The sequence below is a fragment of the Erpetoichthys calabaricus genome, chromosome 8, assembly GCF_900747795.2.
Source record: "Erpetoichthys calabaricus chromosome 8, fErpCal1.3, whole genome shotgun sequence".
Lineage (NCBI taxonomy): Eukaryota > Metazoa > Chordata > Cladistia > Polypteriformes > Polypteridae > Erpetoichthys > Erpetoichthys calabaricus.
Window position 1 is genome coordinate 160,687,971 of NC_041401.2, and position 26,904 is coordinate 160,714,874.

General features: G+C 40.1%; 1 protein-coding gene and 1 pseudogene across 4 annotated transcripts in view; both read left to right on the forward strand.

Annotated features, from left to right (window-relative positions):
- Positions 1 to 26,904, forward strand: part of vwa5b1 (von Willebrand factor A domain containing 5B1) — a 166,077-nt gene that overhangs the window by 85,923 nt on the left and 53,250 nt on the right. The gene's annotated exons all lie outside the window — the stretch shown is intronic.
- LOC114656815 (uncharacterized) lies at positions 19,171 to 19,320 on the forward strand (annotated as a pseudogene).

Genomic DNA, 26,904 nt, shown 5'->3' on the forward strand with positions numbered 1-26,904 from the left:
AGAGCCTGCAGGCTAAGGATTTGCACTGGCAATCGGAAGGTTGCCGGTTCGAATCCTGTAAATGCCAAAAGGGACTCTGCTCTGTCGGGCCTTTGAGCAAAGCCCTTAACCTGCAATTGCTGAGCGCTTTGAGTAGTAAGAAAAGTGCTATATAAATGCAAAGAATTAGAATTAGGTTTTCATTCCAACCCAATTGCTTAATTAGAAAGCAATGCTTGCCGATCTCAGGCCTTATTTAATTGTATGGCTTGTTAGTTTGCAATGTAAGGTTCTTATATTGTAGATTTTTTTCCTTTCCAAGGGTTTCATCCAAATGATTTGAAGCCTAAAACGTTTCATTTTCAGTCTGTCACATTTTTCTGTTAAGTGTTTTATTAAATCAAACAGTGCATGATGAACCCACATAGATGTAAATAGAAACAAGTTAGATGGAGAACGGCTGGCTGCTTTGTCTTTTACAGCTTATTGCTAATAAGGAGCCATTAAACAGTGAATGCAGCTCTTTAAGATTGAAATAAGCAATTAAGGGTGAGGAACCTTAGCAAGCGAGACCACTAAAATGAAACATCAAAATGCCACTTAAGCAATAAGTGTTTCAATTGACTTCTCATTAAGAAACTGGGTTGGAACAAGAACCTGCCATCCACTGTGGCTCTCCAGGACTGACATTGCACACCCCTGGTTTAGAGTGTATGACACAGAGCGACTATCATCTCTTTGGCAACTTAAAGAGTTTTTTAAGGGGGACAGAAATTCAAGTTGAATGAGGAGGTTATTGACACTGTGTAAGAATGGGTCAACATGCAGTCAAAAGACTTCTGTTCTTCTGAGATTAAGAAACTTCCTGAGCATTGGAAGAAGTGTATTGCAGTGGCAGGAGACTACATAGAAAAATAGAGTGTAAGTCGTTTCATTGTATTCAATAAATAAAGTGTAGCTCATAAATTCCTGTTTATATTTGAACGTCCCTCGTATTTTTGGCATATGTGGAATTTTCTTTGTATCTGGTACCAGTGGCCTGTTACCATATTGCTTGGGTAGACCTTTAGACCCCGCAGTGTTCTCATCATAGCTTTGCTCAGAATTTTGCCTGTGAAGCCTGAACTTTTCAGTTCTACTGTGGGGCTTGAAGGCTACAGTCCTTAAAAGTGATCCATTGTTGGATTTTTTTGTGATGCATTTAATTAAAAGGAAGAGTTGATTTATACACCTTACTATTCTGGAGTTGTTGTCGTCATTATCGTGAATCATGTTGATTACTTATCTGCAATATGATTTAGCATTTTGCCCCCTGAACAAAAATGAAAAATTTACATTTTTTCAGTGTTGAATATTTAATGTTGATGTTGAAATATATGTTAATACTCTTCTGTATTGATTGTACTGCGTAACAATATTTTGATCAATCTTCATTTTGCATAATTTTTTAATGTCATTATTATTATCACTGGTGTTAGTTGTCTAATACATTGTGAGGCACTATGTCTCTCCCTCTAGTGAGGTTTACTAGCGGCCATCTCCCTTCTTGACTGACGTCCAACATTGCCGCCACACCTCTGAAGCTCCTTCCATGTGGCTCCAGTGATTTTGTTTCTGCCACATTCTCTACCTACACATTCACACCGTCAGCTCTGCCTCACACCAGTCACTTGGACTTAGAGGCAACACCATCTGCACTCTCTTTGCTAACTCCAAGAACTAGTCCAAGCCAAGATCCGTCCTGACTGCCGTGTACTTAGACCAATGGATTTAAGCAAAAGAGTGGTTCTCATCTGTTCTGCTATTTAAGTGCTGGATTATCTCTCTCTCTCCTTGCCTCACTCAATCCTTCTCTCACACACACACACACATGTGCACGCAAGTCTCTGCCTCTTCTGACACCATCTCTCTCCCAAGTCCGTGTGGTCCCACCAGAATATTCATGCCAAAAACATCATTGTTCTTCACACAGAGACATTGCTTGGTGGATAATTTTGTTAATGGAATTATTCTTAAAATATGTTGTTACTTAACTGTACAAGTTTTTTTAATCTATTAATAATGTAACATTAATAACATCTGAAAGAAAGATCTATTAATATCCAATATTAAGAGTTTGGTAAGATCACGTAAATCTGAAAGAGGATGAACCCTTTTTTTACTAAATTTAAGCTTCTTCAGATAGTCAGGTGATGTCTTGTAAAGATGGGACTGCACTGTGCCCCTGGGCTTTTCTCTGGTGGGAGTGGATACATGTTTAAGAAGTTTAGAGATTCCTGTTACGTTTTTCTTTATACCTACTGCATTGCATGATGCCCTTAATGAAGTTACTAAAATTGGTGATGGTGGCACTGACCAGAAAGCAGGGGACAGAGCTGTAGGTAGCAGAGTTAAAGATGCTAAGATTTGCATTGGGTGTGACGAGGATGGACAGGATTAGAAATGAGGACATTAGAGGGTCAGCTCAAGTTGGATGGTTGGGAGACAAAGTCAGAGAGGTGAGATTGAGTTGGTTTGAACATGTGCAGAGGAGAGATGCTGAGTATATTGGGAGAAGGATGCTAAGGATAGAGCTGCCAGGGAAGAGATAAAGAGGAAGGTCTAAGAGAAGGTTTATGGATGTGGTGAGAGAGGATATGCAGGTGGTGGGTGAAACAGAACAAGATACAGAGGACAGAAAGATATGGAAGAAGATGATCTGCTGTGGCAACCCCTAATGGGAGCAGCCGGAAGAAGAAGAAGAAGAGTGTCTATGCTACAAGTCATCTGATAGGGACTATAAATAACATGGATCTGCTGGAAACCTATCATATTGGCATGTTAAAAAATGTAAGATGTTAGTCAATACTGACAGAATTTGAATCCATCCATCCGCCAACCCGCTATATTCTAACTACAGGGTCACGGGGATCTGCTGGAGCCAATCCCTGCCAACACAGGGCAGGAAACAAACCCTGGGCAGGGCGCCAGCCCACTGCAGGGTGCACACACACACTAGGGACAATTTAGAATCGTCAATGCACCAAACCTGTATGTCTTTGGACTGTTGGAGGAAACTGGATTACCCGGAGGAAACCCACACAGACAACATGCAAACTCCACACAGGGAGGACCCGGGAAGCGAACCTGGGTCTCCAAACTGTGAGGCAGCAGCGCTACCCACTGCGCCATTGTGCCACCTCAGATTGAGTGAATCTGATAAACATTTCCTTGCATTGGAAGTCATGGTATAGCTTAGTGGTTAGTGTTACTGTTTCTCAAAACCAGCTTAAAAGGTTTGAATCCTGTGAAGGGTCATTCTTTGTGCAGAGTGTGCCTCATGTCTGTGTAAGCTTTTCCTCTGGGTGCTCTTCCCACATAAATAAAAGCATGTTAGTTAAATTAACTGGTGATTCTTTTTTTTTATTTTATTGAAATCACACAACATTCTATACAAATAGATCAATTTTACAAGAATAGGATTGAAAACAAATCATCCCCCACCCCTGAGAAAGAGAGCATGGGCAGCGGAATAAAACTAAGACCTAGTCAAAATAAGAAAATAGATAAATTAATAAGTGAATATAGATAAATGGTGAAGAAAAAAAAGAGAACAGGGACAGAATCTGCTTCCTCGGTGCTTTAACTGGTGATTCTATACTGGACCCTCTGTGAGAATGTGTGTGTAAGCACCCTGTGGCCAACCAACTTGCACCCTGTCCTGGCCATGTCCTGCTTTGCAACCAGATCTGTGGGGGTACGTTGTAACCAAATGTGAATTAATTGGGTTTAAGAAGGGTATGTTATTTCTGAAGACAGTGACCACTTTTCAGTTTGATAAAAAAAATGGACTTATTTGTAAATCAGAAGCTGGTAAATGGAGACCTGCTCCTGCTACGGGTGAGCCACACTCTGGTGATTAGCCTGAAACTGCCCGTTCATCGCTTCTCCACGTCTCCTTGTTATATAGGCAATGGCGAGCTGGCTCCAGTCATTGCTTACACACTCCTTTCACGCCAGACAAAATCAGAGCTGACAATTTGCTAAATGGCGTCTCTTGAAAAATCGCAGAAATGAGAGACGCGTAAATCCCACACCGCCTTAAATATTTGACGGCTCCGTCTTCTCAATATACTCAAGCTGAGAGAGATGGCAGATGTACCGTCCAATAAAGTCCAAAGCTAGAGATAAGATCTTCGTTCCAAGCGCCCCGGTCCATTTACACCAATTCGTCTCGATTCATTTAGATGCAGATGACTGAACTCGAAACACATCACATCGGAGCGTCGCTCGGCCCGTTTGTATGCCAGACACGTAGCTGCCTTCAGCCAATATTTGTTATCAGAGCGACCTATTAGTGAAAAAGCCTGGCTGCGCATGCGCATACTGTTACATATAGCGGGAAAGAGCACAAAATAGTGTATCTTACGGACAGTCCCAGTAATTATTTCACATTGTATTGTTATAAATCTTTGCTCGCTTCTGACAAGAAACACTTCTTTCAGTGTGCTTCATTTTTCGTTGCACTGTTAACAATCTGACAAAACTAGCAGAATTAAACCAAAGGAAAAATATTCCTTTGATTATAAAAAATGGCTGCAGGTGGGCATAACCTGGAAAACATGCGCAGTAGAGATCTAAATCATAGTTCGAAGGGAAAAGATACCTGAACTTTAACTGGAAAGTGAAGAGACCCATTGATGGTAGTTTATAGTGCCTTTCATGTTCTGCTGTATCACAAGCATATTGTAGAATATAACTGATTGTATATGGTTTGTCGACGCCCATGTTATGTATTATATTCAGATATCTACAGTGAACAAAGTTGCAGATGGCACCTCTGAGTAAAGCGGTAAGCTGGTTATTCTAGTTTCGTTGGACTTTTTATGTTCACCTATTTTGTTAACGTTTGTAGCTTGCCACCATGCTTTCTTCGCAGCATTACAACTATATAAGCCGGAAAAGTGTAAGCTAGAAGAAGAAAACAAATGACACAATAGTCTTTGGACTTGGCTTGCAGGGTGAGAGTTCGTGAATTTAGCGGAGGCAGTGACGAGAAGCCGTCGTTCGACACGCCCACTTTCAAGCGAAGATCACGACGCAGGAAAACACAACTGCCCGCTGAGCACAACGAGCAGGTCACGGAAAGGGTAGGCTACACATGAAGACGTCTGAAAAATCACGTCACGTTATTGAGTCGTTTCTATGACCGCCTTCAGCAGAAGTGGCAATAAAAATTCAATGGAATTGTAATTTCAGTGTTATCTACCGGTAATCATAAATGTTCCAGTTTATTTAGCAAAACTGTCACAATTGAGCTATTAGTTAAACCGTTTTGGGTCGTTATTCGTATTCAGTCTCGTATATTCAGTCCTCTTGCGCAGTCATATATTATTGTTTTACTCATACGTATACCGTATATTCAATTTTCGCATAATTATATAGCATTTGTGTGTGTACATTCACGTTGTGTGTACTGCGAGCTCTTCGGTTTTGTCGACTTGCCGGGTGTTTTATCACTGAACTGATTTGTATCTTTATTGTCATTGTACTGGCGCACGACGAAATTTGGTTTGATAGCTTTCATAAAAGCAGCAATATATCAAATGGAAAAAACTCAAATGTATTTACTAAAGAAAGCAGCTAAATAAAACTATCAAAAAAACCCAAACCAAAGCAAAACAAACAAACAAACAAAAAAAAAACATATCAGTGTGCTGGGAGGGTCAATCAAGCGGCTGCGTGTGTATAATACCAGGGGGTTTAGATCAAATAAACGTGCCAGTGGTTCTTCAGAGTGATGTCATAGAAAACCATATTTTGGTCCCTAAAAGATCTGTCTGCATGAAAATTCCAGAAAGAACTGTTATTTATTCAGATCTGTAAATGGCACCATACAGTAAATAACCATGAATATGTGGTAACAGATTTGTGAAAATTTGTGAAGTCATGATTTTAAAAGGAGTCTTGCTGCATACAATAACACAGGCTAAGTCCAAGTTTTCTTATTCTGTTAGTGTGCTGCTAGGTAGCCTACCATACATTAAAGATTTCAGTGTTTGTTTTTTCTACATTTAGGAAGTTTTTCAAAGCACAAGGAACCAACTTTATATGCAAAGAACCCTCCCCAGAATGAAATGATACCTAGTCAAGCAATAGTTCTATGAAGAACCATAAAATCCAGTAAAAAAAACATAAAGTGCTATTAAAGAACTTCAATTTTTAAGAGTTCAGTTGGACAGAGGCGTAAAGATGGCCACAGCTCTAAGGAAAGAATTTCAGTCTGTCTGTGTGAGATCAGATCACCTTATGGTGCTTACCAGATGGTAAGCAGGTCAAAGAGGGAATGTCTGCAGTTGCTGTGTATCTGTTTATGCTACTAGCCTTCTTGATGAGTGAGTGAGAGCACCTAGTAATGCATTGGAGTCTGGGTTTGATTCATGTGCTGGTGAGACAGACCCCAGTTTCTCGAGATCCAGTATAAGCTGGGTCATGAAACTAATTAAAAAACATTTATATTACAACACATGTAATAGTTAAGTTGTACAAGAATATACTCTTCATTCTCATACATATGCATTTTCATTGCATATACATTTGGTCTCTGGCACACTTCACTCACACTTGTACAATTCACTTGCACACTGGGAAGGAAATTATTTTTAATGTGTGTTTCTCTCTCTCTCTCTTTATATATATATATTAATAAAAGGATAAGTATGTATTTGTGTGTCCATCCGGTTGCATTTTCAGTAATAAAATGTATTGCTTTGGTCATTCCAACAGAAGGCACATCATGAACATTACATCTGCTTTTATGAATCCTACACCAAATGGCATATAATGGAGACATATGGTGCACTTCAAACTTAGAGTTCAACCCGTCTTAGATGGGTAGCACAGCTAGAGTACGTATGTGTGTGTGTGTGTGTGTGTGTGTGTATATATATATATATATATATATATATATATATATATATATATATATACACATTTTATTTTAATGTGTGTGTGTGTGTGTAAAATCAGTTTTATACATATTTATACTTTAATTTACGTTTATACTTTAATTTATGTTTTCATATGAAAAAGTTTGGGAACCCCTCTTAATTCTTTGGATTTTTGTTTATCATTTGCTGAGCTTTCAAAGTAGCAACTTCCTTTTAATATATGACATGCCTTATGGAAACAGTAGTATTTCAGCAGTGACATTAAGTTTATTGGATTAACAGAAAATATGCATTATGCATCATAACAAAATTAGACATGTGCATAAATTTGGACACCCCAACAGAGATATTACATCAACACTTAGTTGAGCCACCTTTTGCAAATATAACAGCCTTTAGACGCCTCCTATAGCCTTTGATGAGTTTCTGGATGGAGGTATTTGTGACCATTCTTCCATACAAAATCTCTCCAGTTCAGTTAAATTTGATGGCTGCCGAGCATGGACAGCCTGCTTCAAATCATCCCATAGATTTTCGATGATATTCAAGTCAGGGGACTGTGACGGCCATTCCAGAACATTGTACTTCTCCCTCTGCATGAATGCCTTTGTAGATTTCAAACTGTGTTTTGGATCATTGTCTTGTTGGAATTTCCAACCCCTGCATAACTTCAACTTTGTGACTGATGCTTGAACATTATCCTGAAGAATTTGTTGATATTGGGTTGAATTCATCCGACCCTCGACTTTAACAAGGGCCCCAGTCCCTGAACTAGCCACACAGCCCCACAGCATGATGGAAGCTCCACCAAGTTTGACAGTAGGTAGCAGGTGTTTTACTTGGAATGTGGTGTTCGTCTTCCGCCATGCAAAGCGTTTTTTTGTTATGACCATATAACTCAATTTTTGTCTCATCAGTCCAAAGCAATTTGTTCCAAAATGAATCTGGCTTGTCTAAATGAGCATTTGCATACAACAAGCGACTGTTTGTGGTGTGAGTGCAGAAAGGGCTTCTTTCTCATCACCCTGCCATACAGATGATCTTTGTGAAAATTGTACTGAATTGTAGAACGATGTACAGATACAGCATCTGCAGCGAGATGTTGTTGCCGGTCTTTGGAGGTGATCTGTGTGTTGTCTGTAACCATTCTCACAATCCTGCGCATCTGCCGCTCCTGTATTTTTCTTGGCCTGCCAGACTTTTTGGGTTTAACAGCAACTGTGCCTGTGGCCTTCCATTTCCTGATTACATTCCTTACAGTTGAAACTGACAGTTTAAACCTCTGAGATAGCTTTTTGTAGCCTTCCCCTAAACCATGAGACTGAACAATCTTTGTTTTCAGATCTTTTGAGAGTTGCTTTGAGGATCTCATGCTGTCACTCTTCAGAGGAGAGTGAAAGGGAAGCACAACTTGCAATTGACCACCTTAAATACCTTTTCTCATGATTGGACACACCTGTCTATGAAGTTCAATGCTTAACAAGCTAATCCAACCAATTTGGTGTTGCAAGTAATTAGTATTGAGCAGTTACATGCATTAAAATCAGCAAAATTACAAGGGGACCCAAATTTTTGCACAGCCAGTTTTTCACATTTGATTTAATTTCATACAACTAAATACTGCTTTACTAAAAATCTTTTTTCGGAAAACACCCCAGTACTCAGATGTTCCTAGGAAATGAAAGACATACCACTGTTATCTTATTTGTTGAAAGTAAATTATTTTGCAGGCTGAGAGGGGTTCCCAAACTTTTTCATATGACTGTATATTATTATTATAGAACAGAAGATTTCCTTTAACCTCACATAAAACATGACATACTGTCTTAAAAAATGGCTCTAATATGGCACATTGGTATTGTGGTTCCATGTAGAACTACTGCTTGACAAAGAACTATTTCATTCAAGTATTGGTTTTTCATATATTAAATTAATTCTTTGAGCTTTGAAAGGGTTCTTAATATGTAGAAAAAACAGAAATTTTTCATCTATAGTAGGCAATCTAGCAGGATAGTAACAGATCAAGAAGAGAAACACTTAGAATGTGTTATTTTAGGCAGCAAGAATGTTTTTTAATATTCAAACCCCATTTATATTTTACAAATTTGTTTTCGTCTCTTCAAGGTTATTCACAAATCTAAATAAATTAAGGTTCTTTCTGGAGTCTTCATGTGGATTTAAGCAGTGCTGTTTGAAGCCCATTTGGAGCTCTAGGCGGGGTTGACCGATGTCATCCCTCATTGTCCATAGCAGGTAGTCATTATTATTAGATTTCAGTGACTGCTGTTGGGGGTTGGGCCCCCCCGATGTCCAGAGCGCGTGCCCCTTCAATAGCACAAAAGGCATCCCTTTGTGCATATATCCCTCACTCAATGAGACAATCCCTTGGTGTATGAACCATGTACACTTTTACTTTACATTAACAACGGCCTCTCACTATCATCATTGTTTGACGACTGTGTTGCCTAATGGATGAATCTTCTTTGATTTTAGGATCCCATACTTTTACATTGCTCTGAAGACCCACTTTGATACTTAGTTTTAAGAGTAGATCAGGTGGTTTCAAGTTGTGTACAGTATTTAAGATTATAACTTTCCTTGTAACTGCCCACAGTCTGTAGGATGATTTACTACTTGTCAGCTGTCTTTATTTTGTGAATCTTGGTGTCTAAAGTAGAATGAAGAGTTCATTTGCCATCACATTCTGTAGTAGATCTCTTGAATTAAAGTAAATATACTGTACATTGAACTCTTTACAAAGTGAGTTTGGAACATTTATTTAAGCGAGATCCACCACACACAACTGAAGTACAAATCTATATACATTCTCTGCACATAAGTTTTATTCTGCACATGCATAAATGCTTCAGCTGCTTACACACACCTACACATATTTGTCTCACATATACATTCAGTTTCTAATTCTCTCCCACACATATATACATTGATTCAATGGCAGTTGGAGAAGAACAAAAAGTTCACTAACCCAAAAGAAACATAAAAAACCTGAAGATGATATTAAAGAATGTATTAGTTTTGTTTTTTTAGGGAGGGAATGACTCAATACCATTGAGATAAACTCCAAGGACCACTCTTGAAACTTATTTTATTTCACACTCAAGTCTGCGCTAGGATAAATAAACCAGAAAAATCTTTGCGTATAAAGGAAAAACAGCCCTGAATTCAGAAATGGCAACATAAGCCTAATGGAACTTATAGTTGAGCTTTAGATCAATTTGACGATATTTTTGAGACCAGTCCATTCAGCCCCACAAGCTCACCAAACCTATTCATGTGTTTTCTTCAAAATTACATCAAGTCAACATTTAAAGGCCCCTAAAGATCTGCTCTCTACCACAATACTTGGTAGTTTATTCCATGTGTCCGTGGCTCTCTGTGTGAAGAAAACTAAGGTTTATATAGTTTGTCCCTTTTTGTTATGAATTGTGTCCTCTTATTGTTGTTGAAAAACTCAATTTAAAATAACCTTGCAAATTTCCTTCATAGTTTTAAACAGTTAAATCATGTCACCTCTTAACCACCTGTGGCTTAAACTGAAAAAGTTCAGCTCCGTCAGTCTCCCCTCACATCATGAAAACCTTTGAGAGATTTTCCTGAACAATATGAGTCCTCTTGTGATAGACCATCTGGACCCACAGCTGTTTGCCTATCGGACAAAGATTGGAGTGGAGGTTACAATTATCTGTCTGCTCCACAAGGCCTATTCTCACCCAGACAAAGCTAGCAGCACTGTGAGGATTGTGTTTTTGATTTCTCCAGTGTCTTTGGTACCATCCAGCTATCCCTGTTAAGGGGTAAACTCAGAGTTATGCTGGTGGATGAGCCTGTGGTGTCCTCGATAATGGACGATCTGTCAGGCAGACCACAGTTTGTGAGGCCCAAGGACTGTGTGAGTAACACTGGAGCACCACAAGGAACAGTCCTGTCACCTTTACTCTTCACTCTGTGCACCTCCAACTATAAATATAACACCAAGTCATGCCAATTGCAGGAATTCTTAGATGATTCTGCACTTATGGGGTGCATTGATAAAGGGGATGAGACAGAGGAAAGGAGTCAGGTGGAGAACTTTGCTTTTTGGTGCAGAAAGAATGGTCTGCAACTTAACATCAACAAAACTAATGAGTTGGATATTGACTTTCGCTGCACCAAAGAGCCTCTAGGTCTGGTCACTATTCAGGGAGTGGATGTAGTGGAGGTCCACGCCTACAAGTACTTGTGGGTCCACATTAATGACAGGTTCGATTGGTCTCGTAACACAGAGGAAGTGTATAAGAAAGGGCAGCGCTGGCTGCACTCCTTTAATGTGATAAGTGACATTCTTCACATTTTCTATAACTCGGTGAAGACCAGTTTGATATTCTATGCTGTGATGTGCTGATCTGATAACATCACTTTCAAATAAGCCCACTGATTTAACAAGCTAATTAAAAGGGCAGGCTTAGTTATGGGACACATTCTGGACCCTCTGGAGGTCATAGCAAAGGAGAGACTTAAAATAAAACTGACCGCCATTCTGAACAATGCTGCACATGCTCTGTCTGACTCACCAACACGAAAGAACTTCGGCCAACTAATTATTTAGTAGAACGGGCAGGGCTGGCACCACCATTAAGACAAATTAGGCATTTGCCTAGGGTGCAGATCATAAAGGGGGGACCCAGCCACATGGGTTAGCTACTGAACAGTCGGTTGGTGCACTAATAAGGTTGGCCTAGGGTGCAAAATAACCTAGCACTGGCACTGGCTATGGGGTTCTTTATATCAACAGTAATACATCTGCATAATGCCTGACTGTGACTGGGAATGTGACTGTATCTGATACACTAACTAAACAATCAAACAATTTTAATTTTCAAAATTAACAATTTTAATGTTCAATGTTATCAATTGCTTTGTGATTTTTTTTTTAATTCCTGGTTTTGGTTCCCATATGTAGCTAAAGAGGATTAGTTGTCAATTAAATTGTTAACGGTCCAACAAGAAATTTAGTGTACAGAAGCAGTTGCATACAGAAGCTTTATGTTTCACAGAAGTATTGCATTATTTCAGTCCCATGGATCTTGTTGTTACAGGCACATCAAGCTGCTTGGCGATGGGCTACCAACCTTTGCTTTTAACATGCTTATCTATAATTTTCTTTCTGATTTCCTCAGACGACTCTGTCCTTTGCTTTCTCTGGTCCGTGTCCAGCGTGGGACACATGATGATACCAAACAGCAGTGTAATGACTTTTCTCCTTTTAAATCAGCTGAATGAGTGATTGCACGATTGGAGACGTGTGTGACGCTAAATAAAGAAATTAGATATTCTGAAAAATCACCGTAATTCAGTTTTTAGGATCTTATCTAGGGGTGCCAACAAATGTGTCCAGGCCATTTTAGAATATCTTTGTAGAATGAGCAATACTTGAAATTGCACACTTGCTTTACTTTTCTTGACATTTGAAAGGCATGCAGGTATACACAAGACAATTGCTTTTTATTTAATCACTTTTCTGGAGGCATACATCACTTTTTCAATGAGCTGTAAGGGAACTGACACATTTGTCCATGATTGTACATCACAGTATATTAAGGGTTATAAAAATAGTACCTGGTAGATATCGGTAGGGCCTGTCACATCGCTAAATGCGACCATTCAACTAAAGAGTTGTGCTTCAGCAAACTTGCCGATGATCTCCAGGACCACTAGAACAAACTACACCTAACCCCTAACAGGGAGCCACAGCACTGGGTGGTATGAAGTGGGGATGCCGTAGTTAACTCTGCAACTTATCTTATAATCCACTCAGGGAAACAGCTTTTAAACATAATTGGACGCCTTTGCTTTATGTTTGATATAATGATCATTTTTCAAAGACTCAGTTTAACCCATCTCACATAAAATTTCAGAAATTCTGAACAATTAGACTGTAGGTGTTAAGCCTTTGAAAAGGCACTCCAGTAGTTAGTGCTGCTACCTCAAGCTTTACAGAGAAACCCAAGGCCAGTATTTGCTATTTGGATGTTCACACATTCAAATTGTATGTGTGCATTGCTTTTCCAATCACATCTCACAGACATGCACGTTTACTTAATTGATGATTTTAAATTACTTGTGTGGGGCCGACATGAGTAGCCCCATAGATTGAGAAGCGTCCTGTCCAGGGTAGGGTGGAATGGTGGCTCCGAGGCTAGGGATCTGCACTGGCAATTGGAAGGTTGCCAGTTCGAATCCCGTAAATGCCAAAAGTGACTCTACTTCGTTGGGCCCTTGAGCAAAGCCCTTAACCTGCAATCGCTCTGTCCAGGGTATGACGTTAATCTGAATCCAACCCTGCAAGCAGGTCCTCCAACTTGGGGGTTGGTGGCAGGATTGGCACTCCAGACACCATAAAAAAACCTCACACTGGTCCCACTCCATCTGAACTATTGTGGTGCTGAGGTGTCACCCATTGCATGACTGCAGTCAGGTCCTAATCTGGGATCCTGAGTTGGTTTGTCATGTGGTGGGCACGTGCTTCTAACCTCTGTCCAGGGTTGCTTCCTATATTCCGACCCTTGCTATACCACCACCCTGACTTGTTATATTATGGCATAAGAGGGTGTGTTTTTTTAGGGAGAAAGCAGGTGAAACTACCTTACAATTCAAAATGAATGCCATTCAATAGCACGACATAAATCAAAACTAACAATGCCTTTTTATTATTATTATTACAAAACAGTTAAAAACAAATGCAGTGCAACCCATTGTGGGGATGCGGGTGTGGTGGGGGTGAATATGTGGCTTGGGTTTCATTCCATGATGGCACTGTGGTGCAGTAGTAATCCTGCTGCCTTGCAACAAGGTTCACTTGCTGAGTCCTCCCTGCATGGGCTTTGCTTGTTCTCCCTATGTCCATGTGGTGTAGATGCCACACGAGCTGGGCGGGCATTCCGGCCAGGAGAGGGAGCAAACCTGGAAGGAAGGACTGGAATGGGTGGATGGACAGCCCATTAAACAAAGAAGACGTTGATGGAGGCTTTTTATTCCCCCAGCATGCTAGATGGCAGCAGCCCCAGAGGTTGGTTCATAGTAGAAAACCAGCAGGGCATGTCAGGATATGTAGTCTGGCAGAGCAGAACTGCTGGGGTCATTGGGTGCCACAAGAGGGTGCTGTAGGTAGACAACCTCCCTATTATGGACTTCCATGCGACCCGGAAGTGCTTTCATTGGGCAGTCGCCCTGGCACTGGAAGTACACCAGGGTCTGCAATAAAAGGGGCCGCACTCCCTTATTCAGGCAAGTCGGAGCTGGGAGGTAGTGGAGCAATGCTTGAGTGGTGGAGGGTAGTGCAGTAGGGGGAAAGGAGATATTGTGAGAGGAAGACCTGTGTTTGTGCTTGTGTCACATTTGGAGGTATTTAAAATAAAAACCTTCGATTATTTGAACCTGGGACTGTACAAGTGTATTCATGTTGGGGTTTGGGGCTCACTGACGCCCTGGGTTTATCACAGTGGGTTTCCTGTGGGTGCCACATTCCAAAGGTATGCAGGTTAGACAGGTTGGAGATGCGAAACAGGCCCCTGGTTTTTGTGTGTGTTCACCTTGTGATGGACTGCTGCCCTCTTCAGGGATTGCTCCTGCCATGCACCCTATGCTTGTTGAATTAAGCTCCTGCTTCCCCATGACCCTCTTGAGATAAAGCGGGTTTTCATTCCCAATGAGTACTGAATTCACAGATTTGTCAGTGTCTTTTGTTGATAATGGGCTTGTTCATGCTGCTACAATTCACTATATGGCCAAAAGTTTGTGGACCCCTGACCATCACACCTATATGAGCTTGTTGGGCATCCCATTTCAAAATCATGGACATTAATTTGGAGTTGACCACCACTTTTTTGTGGCTATAACAGCCTCCACTCTTCTGGGAAGGTTTTTCAGAAGATTTTCAAGTGTGTCTGGTGAATTTATGATCATTCAGTCAAAAGAGCATTTGTGAGGTTAGATACTGATATTGGCAAGAAGACCTGACTTGCAATTGGTGCTCAGATTCATCAGAAAGGCGTTCAGTAGGCTTGCAGTCATGGCTCTGTGCAGTCCACTTGAGATTCTGTATGTGTATGAACCTGGCTTTATGCACAGGTTTCTACAAAGTTGGAAGTGACCCATTTTCTAAAATGTCTTTGTATGCTGTAGCATTAACAGTACCCTTCACTGGGACTAATGGACCTATCCCAAACTGTGAAAAACAGCCCTGGGCGATTATCCCTCCTCCACCAAACTTTACAGTAGGAACTGTGCAGAGATGAAGGTAGCATTCTCTTGGCATCTGCCAAACTGCCAGATAATGAAGCATGATTCAGCACTCCAGAGAACACATTTCTACAGCTCCACAGTCCAATGGCGGTGTACTTTACACCACTCCAGCTGACACTTGGCATTGTGTATAGTGATCTTAGGCTTGTGTGCAGCTGCCCAGCCATGGAAACCAATTTTATGATATTCCTGATGCATAGTTCTTGTGCTGATGAGTTTAATGGTTCATTTATGTAAAAGGATTACTGCTGTCATCTGCTGCTGAATCTTTTGATGCCAGTGATCAGTCTCTAAACTGAAGCAATCCATGCCATCAAAGGTAGGCTATTTAATGCGACCAAACTGAATTACTATATATGTTATAGTTTAACCCCCCACCACAACAAGTCAGTGTCCATGTTCCTTACATGTTATTGTGATTAGATTAATTTCTAATTTTAATTCTGTTGCCCTTTCATGAATTAATGATGTAACAACCAAAAGGATGGGAAACACCAGATAAAAAGAAGTATGAGCAATATGAGCCCTTTGACCAAGGGGGCATTACTTGGTTAACAACGTGCCTAAGCAAACATCTTCCCTGTTATGGGGGCCAAAGAGAATGCTACTTAAACAACAAATGCATAGCCAGACAAAGCAGGGCAAGACATCGCTTTGCTGCTTCTTCATGTGAACTTTTAGCGATTGCAGGTCACACTCGGTTGCACATAGTTGACTTGTAGCGAACTCTTCATGACCAAGCATGGAGATTCGCATAGCTCCTTCTTCTTGCCTCCTCGATCACACTGCTCCACATCGTCTCTCTTAATTCTCACCAGCTTCTTCTCCTGGTCCTACTCTCCGTTACTTCAACTCCTCATTTTTCCGAGGTGAATGAACCACGCATTTGTTGCCTCATGGTACTCAGGGTGCTCTAATTTAAATCACCCAGACCCGGGACATCAATTGCCAGAAAGCTGTGGAGCAGATGAGAAGCCTCTACAACAGTGATTCTTACCCTTTTTTGAGTCACGGACCCCTTTAAGAATCTGATGAAAGCTATGGACTCCCTTCCCTAGAAATATTCACATAAACACAACTTTGCATGCAATGAATACAATGTACTGTGGAAGATCAGCCCGGACACAGACAGAGATGCAGAACTCACAAGTCCAAAGCACATGTTCATTCTTCTTTAAGGCTTTACAGCACCACACAATGCACAAATCACCAATTAAAGCTCTGTCCTTTTACTCGCTCTTTGTCTCCTTTCCTCTCTTCTCCTGCCGCCTTCACTACTCCACTCTCAAGCTCTGTCCTCTGCCTCCTGACTCTGGCTCCCCTAATGGAGAGAGGTGGCCTCTTTATGTTGCACCCGGATGTGCTCCAGGTGTTCCCTGATGATCTTCCTGCAGCACTTCCTGGTGTGGCGAAAGTGCTGCATGGGCACCCGGAAGCACTCCAGATGCATCCAGGTTCTCTTCCGGCAGCACTTCCTGGTGTGGTGGAAGTGCTGCAGCTCAGGATTCTGGGATTGTCCATGCGCACCCTGGCAGTGGCCATGGGCCTCCACAGGGTTGAGCTACTAAGCTCTGCTCCCGTGGCCCTAATGCCAATCAGGGCGGCTGCCCTCTTGTGTCCTGGGGGAGGTACTGTCTCTCTCCTGGGGCCTCATGTATAAACGGTGCGTACGCACAGAAATGTTGCGTATGAACGTTTCCACGCTCAAATCACGATGTATAAAACCTAAACTTGGCGTAAAGCCATGCACATTTCCACGGTACCTCATACCCTGGCGTACACAATTTCTCCACTCGGTTTTGCAGACTGGCGGCACCCAGCATCAAAGCAGTGCTACTGTTCCTGTGTGGTCACCCTTTCTTTCTTAGATCCACATTCCTGACGCGGCTTTATAAATACACTGAAACTAACTGCATATTGTTTATTAGAGTAATGCATCTGATTGTAATTAACCTGCAGCAATATAATGGTCAGGGAATAGCCATAGTATTCCAAATACCATAACTGCTTTAGCATTGTTACTCTCAATGCATCTTCTTCTTCTTTCAGCTGCTCCCGTTAGGTGTTGCCACAGCAGATCATCTTTTTCCATATTACTCTCACTGCACCACTCGGAGTATTTATATCACTGTATCTGAGTGGGGAATCACAGCAGCAGCTAATTGGAAAGAGAATTATCGATATACAGCATGAAGCAGATGCTGCCTCAGCCATGGCAAAACGTTTCAGAGACTTTCCTGTACGGACTTCGTGGTTTAGAAAAAGTTTCATCCCAAGAACTATAAACGCACTCAATCAGTCCATCAAGTGCTCCTTGTAGAACTGTTTGTACTTATAAGTACAATTACCTCAGTGTAAACTTGCACTACAGTTATAATATTGCACAACCTGCGCTACTTTATAAAGCGTGTATTTACATATGATGACAATATCATTTTTAAGATGAAATGCAGCAAAATATGTTGATTATATTATACAGATAAAACTTTAACTTCATTTAAATAATCTGTATTGTTAATAATTAAACATGTGAGGACACGGTGCCACAGCGCTAGCTAGTTCAGGGATTGTTCCTGCATTACGTTGTATTCTTGCTGGTGCTTACGTGACACTGGAAGGATAGACGGATAGAATAATTAAACATGTACTACGAAGATAGTTTTGAAGAATCGTCGTTCTAAGCTTACAAATGGCTTCAAGTCTATTACAGAGCTGATTGTGTGGAGATTGGGTATTTGGAGAAAGAAAAGTAAGGACAGGAATCGGAGGTTAGTACGTTTGAAAGAGACAATACTTCTGTAATAAATTATTTCATCGAAGGTCGCACATGGCGCAGCAAGCCTCTTGCGTGAGACATGAACAAGCACTGCGCCACCATGTTCCCATGTTTAATAACATGCTTTCATTCCTATCATCATGAAAAAGATATCACGTATACATCTCAGTATTTTAATTATTCAGAGCTGTAATATCACGAATGTAATGGATTATGTGTCCTGTCGGAGAAAGAGGCCCGTTTAAGAAGCAGGTAGTGATTCACACACATACAGCACATAGAAGATCAAATACAGAACAAAGCATTTAACGTGCTACTTTAGTTACAATGGGATTTGAGAAACTAGTAAATTAAATGATTTTAAGATGAAGTTTATGATGTTCTACTTTAATGGCAAAATAAACTACGTGATTAAAATGGAAATTTCGAGATTAAAGTTGATATTTCGTGTTTTTTTCCCACTGTGTGCCTATTTTTTTTTGTCTGTACCCTAATAAGCTTTCATATGACACTCAGACGGTGGGTTACGACTCGCCTTTTCATGGCGACTTTGATATGTGATTTCTTTTTTATTTCGGGCACTGTGCGACTTTGTGAACTTGAGCTTTCGATCAACTTCCTTTTGTTGATTATACCACTGTTTAAACCAACAAATAGTACGTTTTTCCTTTGCCTCCACTTGGTATTCGCTGAAATTCTTATATTTTCCCCCGTACTTTTCCCATTGTCTTTTCACGGAAGGCTATTTATATTGATTTGCATATTAAGGTGTAATTCTGGGAGGAGTTGGGGCAGGACAGAAGGCGCATGCATGTGCGTTACTTTTCACGCTGATCGGGATTTATGTAGCGGAAGAACGTGGAAGTTTGCGTACGTACAGATTCCTGCATCTGGATTTTTCTGTGTGTACACACATTCCCGCTTTTGTGTTTACGCCATGTTATAGTGTGAGTTCTATGCACGGCGTTATACATGAGGCCCCTGGTCCTTCCACTCTCCTGGCGTCCCGGCTAGGCAATGGTCCCAGCCATCTGCCACAGCACCTTATTTATCGATATTTGATTGTCTCATACATATATAATATACACAAAGTATTATTAAACTCTAAAGTAAACAATCTCAATAAGCAAATAAGAGGAGCACTAAAGCACAACGGTGCGTCACTCGATGCCGGGCCCACAATCTATTGCTTCTCGGCCTTTTGGCTAAGATCAAGTGTAGTATCTGTTCTTATCAGTTTAATATCTGATACATCCCCTATCTGGGGACCATATATTAAATTGATTTTTGGAACAGGGAGATGGAATAGGGGCTTGCTAAAAAAAATAAATAAATAAAATAAAAAAAATAAAGTAAACAATCTAAAAAAACACTCCTTTTTATGCAAAAAGTAATGGCCACTCATTATAATTTTGAAATACAATGCTCTTGTGCAAATTAAAACAGATCTACTACTACGTTTTCTACTACCATTACTACTACTACTACTACATCTAATTAAAATCAACAGTACCGGGCTATATAGTGAAAATAAATGTTAATTTTTATCTGACCCTCACAGACCTTTTGAAACCCATTCATGGACACCCTAGGGGTCCACGGACCTCAGGTTAAGAGCCCCTGCTCAAGAAGCTGTTCTGTCTACCAGCAGCTTGTAGTTGTCTCCACTCCGCTTATAAGAGTTTAAGTACAGTGCAGTGAACACTACAAAGAGCTGGTCTCACACGATTACTAAGTGCTTTTAACTGCTGGCTGCTAGAATGTGACCCATCAATTAATTTCATCTCAGACCAGTTTAATTAATTAACTAATTGTCAGCGACATTAGGAACTGGCCCAGGATAAGAGAAGACAAGCCCTGGATAAGATCATTTCAGGTCATCTGTGCACACAGGGCACCCCAGTCAGGGTTGATTACTACCTTGCACTCAATGGTACTGAAATAATTTCCTGTTCCCTTGACCATGGGAATTAAATGTATTTGATATTGAACAGATGAGTTAGATTTGGTTTTGTTAAGTGCAATAGGGAATTACAAATACATTGAACAAATGACAAAATACAAGCACATATTGAAGTTAGTTGATGACAGTGTTGAGCTTGACAAGGACCTGAAGACTCAAACTGAAATTCAGACGAATAGCAGAGAAACTGAAAGAAAGGAAGATCAGGCGTAGCCTAAAACAGCATTAAGGAATCCTGGAATCTAAACGAAAGGCTGAAAAACGACAACAACTATATTAGCACTGAAGCAATGTACAATATTTACATTACTTAAGTAGCCTGTAGGGGTCGCTAGCGGATCCAATTGGGAAATGACCATGCCATCCCAATTGAAGGACAAGGACCTCCTAAAAATACGAAACTCTGCACACAGGTCTCTCTCAATGAAAACATTTTAATACACGTTCTCTGATTAATTACTGGGCACAGTAAAACACGGTCACATAAAAGCAATAATTATAATCCTTTTAAAAAAGCAAACAATTTAAGCACCTAATAAGAGATTTGGCCAATAACTTGCGATGACCAATAGCAGAAGGGTCTGACCAGTTGTTAAAATGCTTCACACCCCACATGATAAACACAAGCCTAGGTGAGTGAAAAATCAAGAAAAATAAATACATAGAATGTCACAAGCTACACAAAGTACATTAAATCCTACACAAAATACACTCATAGCTAGGCAGTTGGGTGCAGATTTCTAGTATTACTCAGGCTAATCACCCCCCTCCCCCCAACTAAACATTTAAATGATTAATTTAAAACAAAACCATTACAGATTCTTAATTAGCCTAGCAGACTTTAATTTATCAAGTAGGACAAAACAACTCAAACAAATAACCCAGTAAAACAAGCAATGAAACAACAATAGTAATCAGATAAATAAACAGGAATCAATGCTCCCTCTCAAGCCACTTTTGAATAGAGTTCAAATGTAATACATCTTTACTTGGTCCCAGACTTCAAGCAGCCAGATTTTCACCAGCTAGTAACAATGGAGAATCACTCAATTCAATTCCTTTACCTGCAAGATCCAGCTGTCTACCTGCCCCCAACCTCACAAGATACTACTGGATCCTAGTGTCCCCATCTTTCAGTCATTTGGCTGATACATTTATCCATGGTGACTTATAATATTTGAGATACAATTGTTATATTTAATTAATTAACTTTTTAAATTGGCGCACTGACAGGTGAAGTGACTAGCTAATGGTCACACAGTGTCAGTAGGAGAACCCACAACCTCAGGTTCTGAAGTCCAAAGCCTTAACCACTACATCACACTGCCTGCTGGTATGCCCCATCTGTCTAAGTGAATAAAACAACTGCTGCTTACATGTGATGTTATCAGTGAAGTGTCAAAGCTAGCAACACTTCCTTTACCGTTTCAGTAAAACATTTGTTGTTAGTAAGGGATTGGGTTATGACCTGCAGGGGCTTCCATTTGGAAGAAGTTTTATAACTTAAGCTTATTAAAAAATATCCTGTTTTGGCTTGGGGGTATGGATAAAGGTAGTGTCAAGTGTTGCAATTTTTAATTTTAATAAGGGCAAGTTCATTAAAATTCTTCTTAAGGGCAAGCTTTGCAAGGTTCATGCCTTGTCCCAGATGCTACTGGCAAATGCTGAAGCTCTGAATTGGACTACAATTAAAAATGATGGTTCTTAAACGGAACTTTTCTGGGTTATGTGTTTACTCATAGAGCCACTGCTGGAGAGATTTTTATTTAATTCTGGGAAGAGTTCTTTGCATGTTAACTTGGTTCTTTGGGTTTGGAAAAGGTTTCTAATATGTGAACAAAACAGAAATCTTTAATGTGTAGTATGCTACCTAACAGAATATGACAGATCAAGATATCCTGAACTTAGGTTGTGTTATTGAATGTAGTAAGAATCCTTTAAAAATCAGTAACTCACTGATATTTGATAAATCTGTTATCATCTATTCATAGTTTTTTTGAAACCTGTTATGGGTCTTAATAAATAAAAGTTCTTACCGGAATCTTCATGTAGTTGGATCAATGGCATCACTCAGAAGAACCACTTTGGCACCTTTAAGAGTGTACATTGGTACAGATAATGGACAGATGGGTAAATGAGGAACTTCTTCTTTTCAGTAACGTTCTACCTCAAATCCCCTTTAGTTGCATTAGCCAAGACTGGTTGGAGATACTTACTTGTATGAAATGGAATGTGAAGAAGGAGTGTTTAGATGAGGTTCTGGATTACATGGTGTGTTTGTATCAGGTTAAATATTATTATTATTTATTAGCAGAAGCCTTTATCCAAGGCAACTTGCAAAGCAAGCTATAATATACAGTATATAGAAGAATGAAAGTGCAATCATCAAAGCAACAGACAAGAACATAAAACTGAGCAAGAGGAAAATATATTACTACATAATTAGACAGATAGATAGATAAGGCACTATATGATAGATAGATAGATAGATAGATAGATAGATAGATAGATAGATAGATAGATAGATAGATAGATAGATAGATAGATAGATAGATAGATAGATAGATAGATAGATAGATAGATAGAATTCTAAAACACATTATTTTAAAATGGCTTTTTCATCAGTACATTTTAGTTGTATGTCTATTAGTGTATATGGGCATTGAGTTATCATTTTCCTCTGGGTTCTGCAATTCCGTACTAATTCTCTGTGGTCTTTTGTGTTTCTTGCGTGATGTTGAGCTGCTCCACCACCATGCTGCCCCCTTGTGTTTATCGAATGAACAGTGGGTTTCCCAGATATCCACATGGCTGTCATCATCAAATTCTTCCATGTGAAGTCTGTAAAACATAAGGACTGATTTAAGAACATCTGTGTTAAGTAGAATGCCAAGTGGGGGCTTAGTGGTGTTTTGGCTTTAGAACCCCTGCAGATTTTGTTTTTTTTTCTCCAGCCTAACTGCAGTTTTTTTTTGTTTTTATTTTTTTCTGTCCTCCTGGAAATCCCACCTTAGCTTTTTCTTTGTTACATACTGCATGATATTATTGCCTAATCTTGTTTGTTTCATATTAAATTTTTTTTATTTCATCTTATAAAGCACTTTGAGCTACATTGTTTGTATAAAAATGTGCTATATAAATAAATGTTGTTGACAGACAGACAGACAGACAGACAGACAGACAGACAGACAGACAGACAGACAGACAGACAGACAGACAGACAGATAGATAGATAGATAGATAGATAGATAGATAGATAGATAGATAGATAGATAGATAGATAGATAGATAGATAGATAGATCTTTCTTTGTCCCCAGTGGGAAATTTAGGTTTTTACAGAAGCTCTTCAAATAAATACCTTGAACCAGACTAAAGCATAGATCGGTATTCTAAACTGTCAGTGCAACAGCGGCTATCCTGACTTTGTTCAGGTCTTGGCATCTCTGGCTTAAGAGGGAATGGTCAACAGACAGGCCTCTGTAGAGCAGAGCCTTATTGAACAAACAAATTGACACTTTGAGAAACCAAAGACTGGAGATATTGAGGAGCAGAACCATTCAGAGAACTGTAGGTCAAGATGAACATAAGGAGGCCTTAAGTTGCTGCTGTTGCTGTGTTTGGGAGAACAATAATAATTCATTCCATTATGGTACAAGTGACAAGAGGACTTTGCAAAAACTTTAGTATATGAGCTTGAAGGAGTGCCCTCTTATTTATGAAGATATACTGCATATTGCCCTTGGAAGTCTTCGGAGTAATTAGGGAACAAAATTGCAATGAATGCATCAGTTTTGTGGGCCTAACTGTTCTGTTTCAGGTTGTAGGAAGACAATTAAATTTCAGGAGGTAATTTACAGTATACAGTATAACATATTTAAAGGTTCGTACTATCTATAAAATGTATTTTTAGCAGGTCATAACATCTTACTTGTGTGCCGGTTTAGAGTTAGGGGCTAATTGAGGAAGAAGTCAAGGATTGAACTCTTTAAAGTTTTTATCGTTAATCTTAAGACCAGACATATAAGGAAACATCAGGTACCGTACAAAAAGCCTTAATGGCTCTACACAGCTGTCCTTAAGCAAAGCAAGTTAAGTTTGCAGGGTCAAAGCAACAGATTTAAGAATTCTTTAATCCCCAAAGCTACAGTATATGCATTTTGAATTAGGGACCCTGCTGAGTTCTCAGATTTAATTATGTATTGTTGGAGTTCATTATTCTTATTTGTAGGAATCTTATGGATGTTTGGACTGACTGCAACAAATGGCTGTCATATGCTGTCTTTTGGCTTACAGTGTTTTCTTGTATCAGTGTAACAACGTCTGATTTCCTACTGCTAACAAATTCTTCTCTGGAATACTGAAAGTCTGCCTAAAAAGTGTTTTTCACATCATTGACCTAAGTGTAAGAGCAGCTTTTGAGTTCCATAATGGCACTCATCATTTTTCCTTGTCGACAAGTTGGGTGTTCCTTAAAGAGATGTGCCTGGCTATTTAGGTGTGAGGCCCCACTGGCTTTTCAAAAGGGGTATCTTGAGGGTCCAGAAGCAGGTCATGCACACCCTGGAACCTGGGGAATGGACTGTTTAAGGCTTTGATTGCATTTTTGTGAAATATGGGAAAAAGCCTTCTAAAGGGGGTCCATCAGAGTTTAGAACTGATCTACAAGAACATCACCTACAAAAAGCATTCACTTCCATTTAAGTTTTCACATTTTATTTTTATACAAAAAGGAATTCCATTATTAAAGTAGTCTGGATTTAATTTTGCTTTTTTGGCAGTGATCAACAGAAAAAAAAAACTCATTAAAGTCAAAGTGAAAACACATCTCTACAATGTGGTCTGATCTCATAAACAGTCACTTCAGTCAAGTCAGTATTTTGTAGATGCACCCTTGGCTGCCATGACACCCTTGAGTCTGTCTTCTCAGGTTTCTGTTAGCCATCTGGACACTCCATTTCTTCTCTATTTTTGTGAGTGAGTGAACAGCCTTTGTCAAGTCTAGCCACACATTTTGAATTGAACTGAGATCTGAACTCTGACTTGACAACTCTTGGAAATTAATTGTTGTTTGTAAGCCATTCCTGTGTAACCTTGTCCTTATACTTGGGGTTGTTGTCTTGTTGGAAGACAAATCTTCTCCCAAAGCACGGGTTTCTTGCAGATTGCATTAGGTTTTCTTCCAGGATTTCCCACTATTTTACTCCATTAAGTTTACCTTCCACCCTCGCAAGCCTTTCAGGGACTGCTACAGAGAAGCATCTAAACAGCATGATGCAGTTACCGTGGCCCACAAGCTCAATTTTGGTCTCATCTGACCACAGAACCTTTTTCCAGCTGACTTCAGAGTCTCCTGTGTTCCTACTGGCAAAATCACAGTGTGTTTTTTAACAGTGGCTTTCTCTTTGCCACCGTTTCCTAAGCCTGTGACTGGTAAATCACCTGGACAACAGTGGTTATCTGCACCTTCTCTCCAGTATCATCCACTGCAGCCTGTAACTCCTTCAGAGTTCTCATAGGTTTCTTGCTGGCCTCCATCACTAGTCTTCATCTTGCACGATCACTCAGTTTCTGTGGATGGTCTGCTGCCAGCAAATTTCCAGCTGTGCCACACTCTTTCCAGTTCTTAATAACTGATTTAACTGGACTCTAAGGGATACTCAGTGTGAAGATAGGGGGCATCACTGAGCCCCAAACCCTGGACGCGACTAACACAGACACAGCCATGGGTTCAAATACAGTGATTTTATTCTTTCTAATACCTTTACAGGTCCTTCTAGAATCCTCTCTATAACACAGTAGAGCACACAATAAAATTTTTTCCCTCTTGTCCATTCTACTCTTCTTCCTCCAAACAAGTGTTGTCCTCTGCCTCCCAATTGGGACTCGCTTGGATGAGGTCGAGCAGCTTCTTTAATCTGTGATTTGAGAGTACTTTTGGTGCTAGGGCATTGCCCACTGGAAGCTCTTCTGGGTGAAACAGAAGTCCCTGAATGTAGGGATTACCAATCCTGGCAGCTCTACCTGGCGGCCCCCCACGGAACCCAACAGGACTGCTCCACTGGACTGCAGGTCCCAGCATGCAGTGAGGGTGTCCTAGGGGAATCCTAAACCAGTGATGCTGCCATCTAGCATACAGGAGTATCCAAACATTGTTGTCTCCCCATGTTCTTCCATTATATTAGCCCCCCTGATAGGTAAGGGTTCCTGTTCCCTCCTGGATGGAAAGTCTGTCCATCCATTTCCCTTTATTATGGCATCCCAGCTGGGAAAGGAATCATCCTCCATCCCCTTTGGGACTCCTGTCCATCCACTATGGTGCTCACATGAGTGACTTGGATATTTTCTTGTCTCCATCCCATAACTTGTGCTTTTCAATCACCTTTTCACAGAGTTGCCTGGTGTCTTCCTTGTGGTCGCCATACGGATTCACCATAAGCTGCTCCTTCGACATACCGGTCCATTTATAATCCAATCAACTGAAACTCCAGATAGGTGATCTACATTTACTAATTCTGTAACTTCTACAACCAAAGGCTGCACAAGTGATGATATAAATAAGAGTGAATACTTATACGATCAATTTTGTTTGTGTTTTATACTTATAATTAATTTAGACCAAATTCTAGATAATCTCTTTTCCCTTTTTCATTTAAGATTCTTTTTCTGTTGATCAATGTTAAAAAAGACAAAATAATTCCACAATGGTGTATAACAATAAAATGTGAAAACTCACAGAGGGGTGAATGTTTTTTACAAGCACTGTAAGGAGATGCTGTTATAGTTTCATTTTTGTAAAAGAAAAACACTTGGAGTGAATGTCCTAAGATGGTCTCTGATCTTTGCTGACTTTCTCAGTAAAAACAGCCGCATTTAGTGTGATTCAACCCTGAAGCATCTCAGAGTGTTGTAATTGCAATAAATGTTGCATGAGGATTTTATATTTCCAGACTTCTAA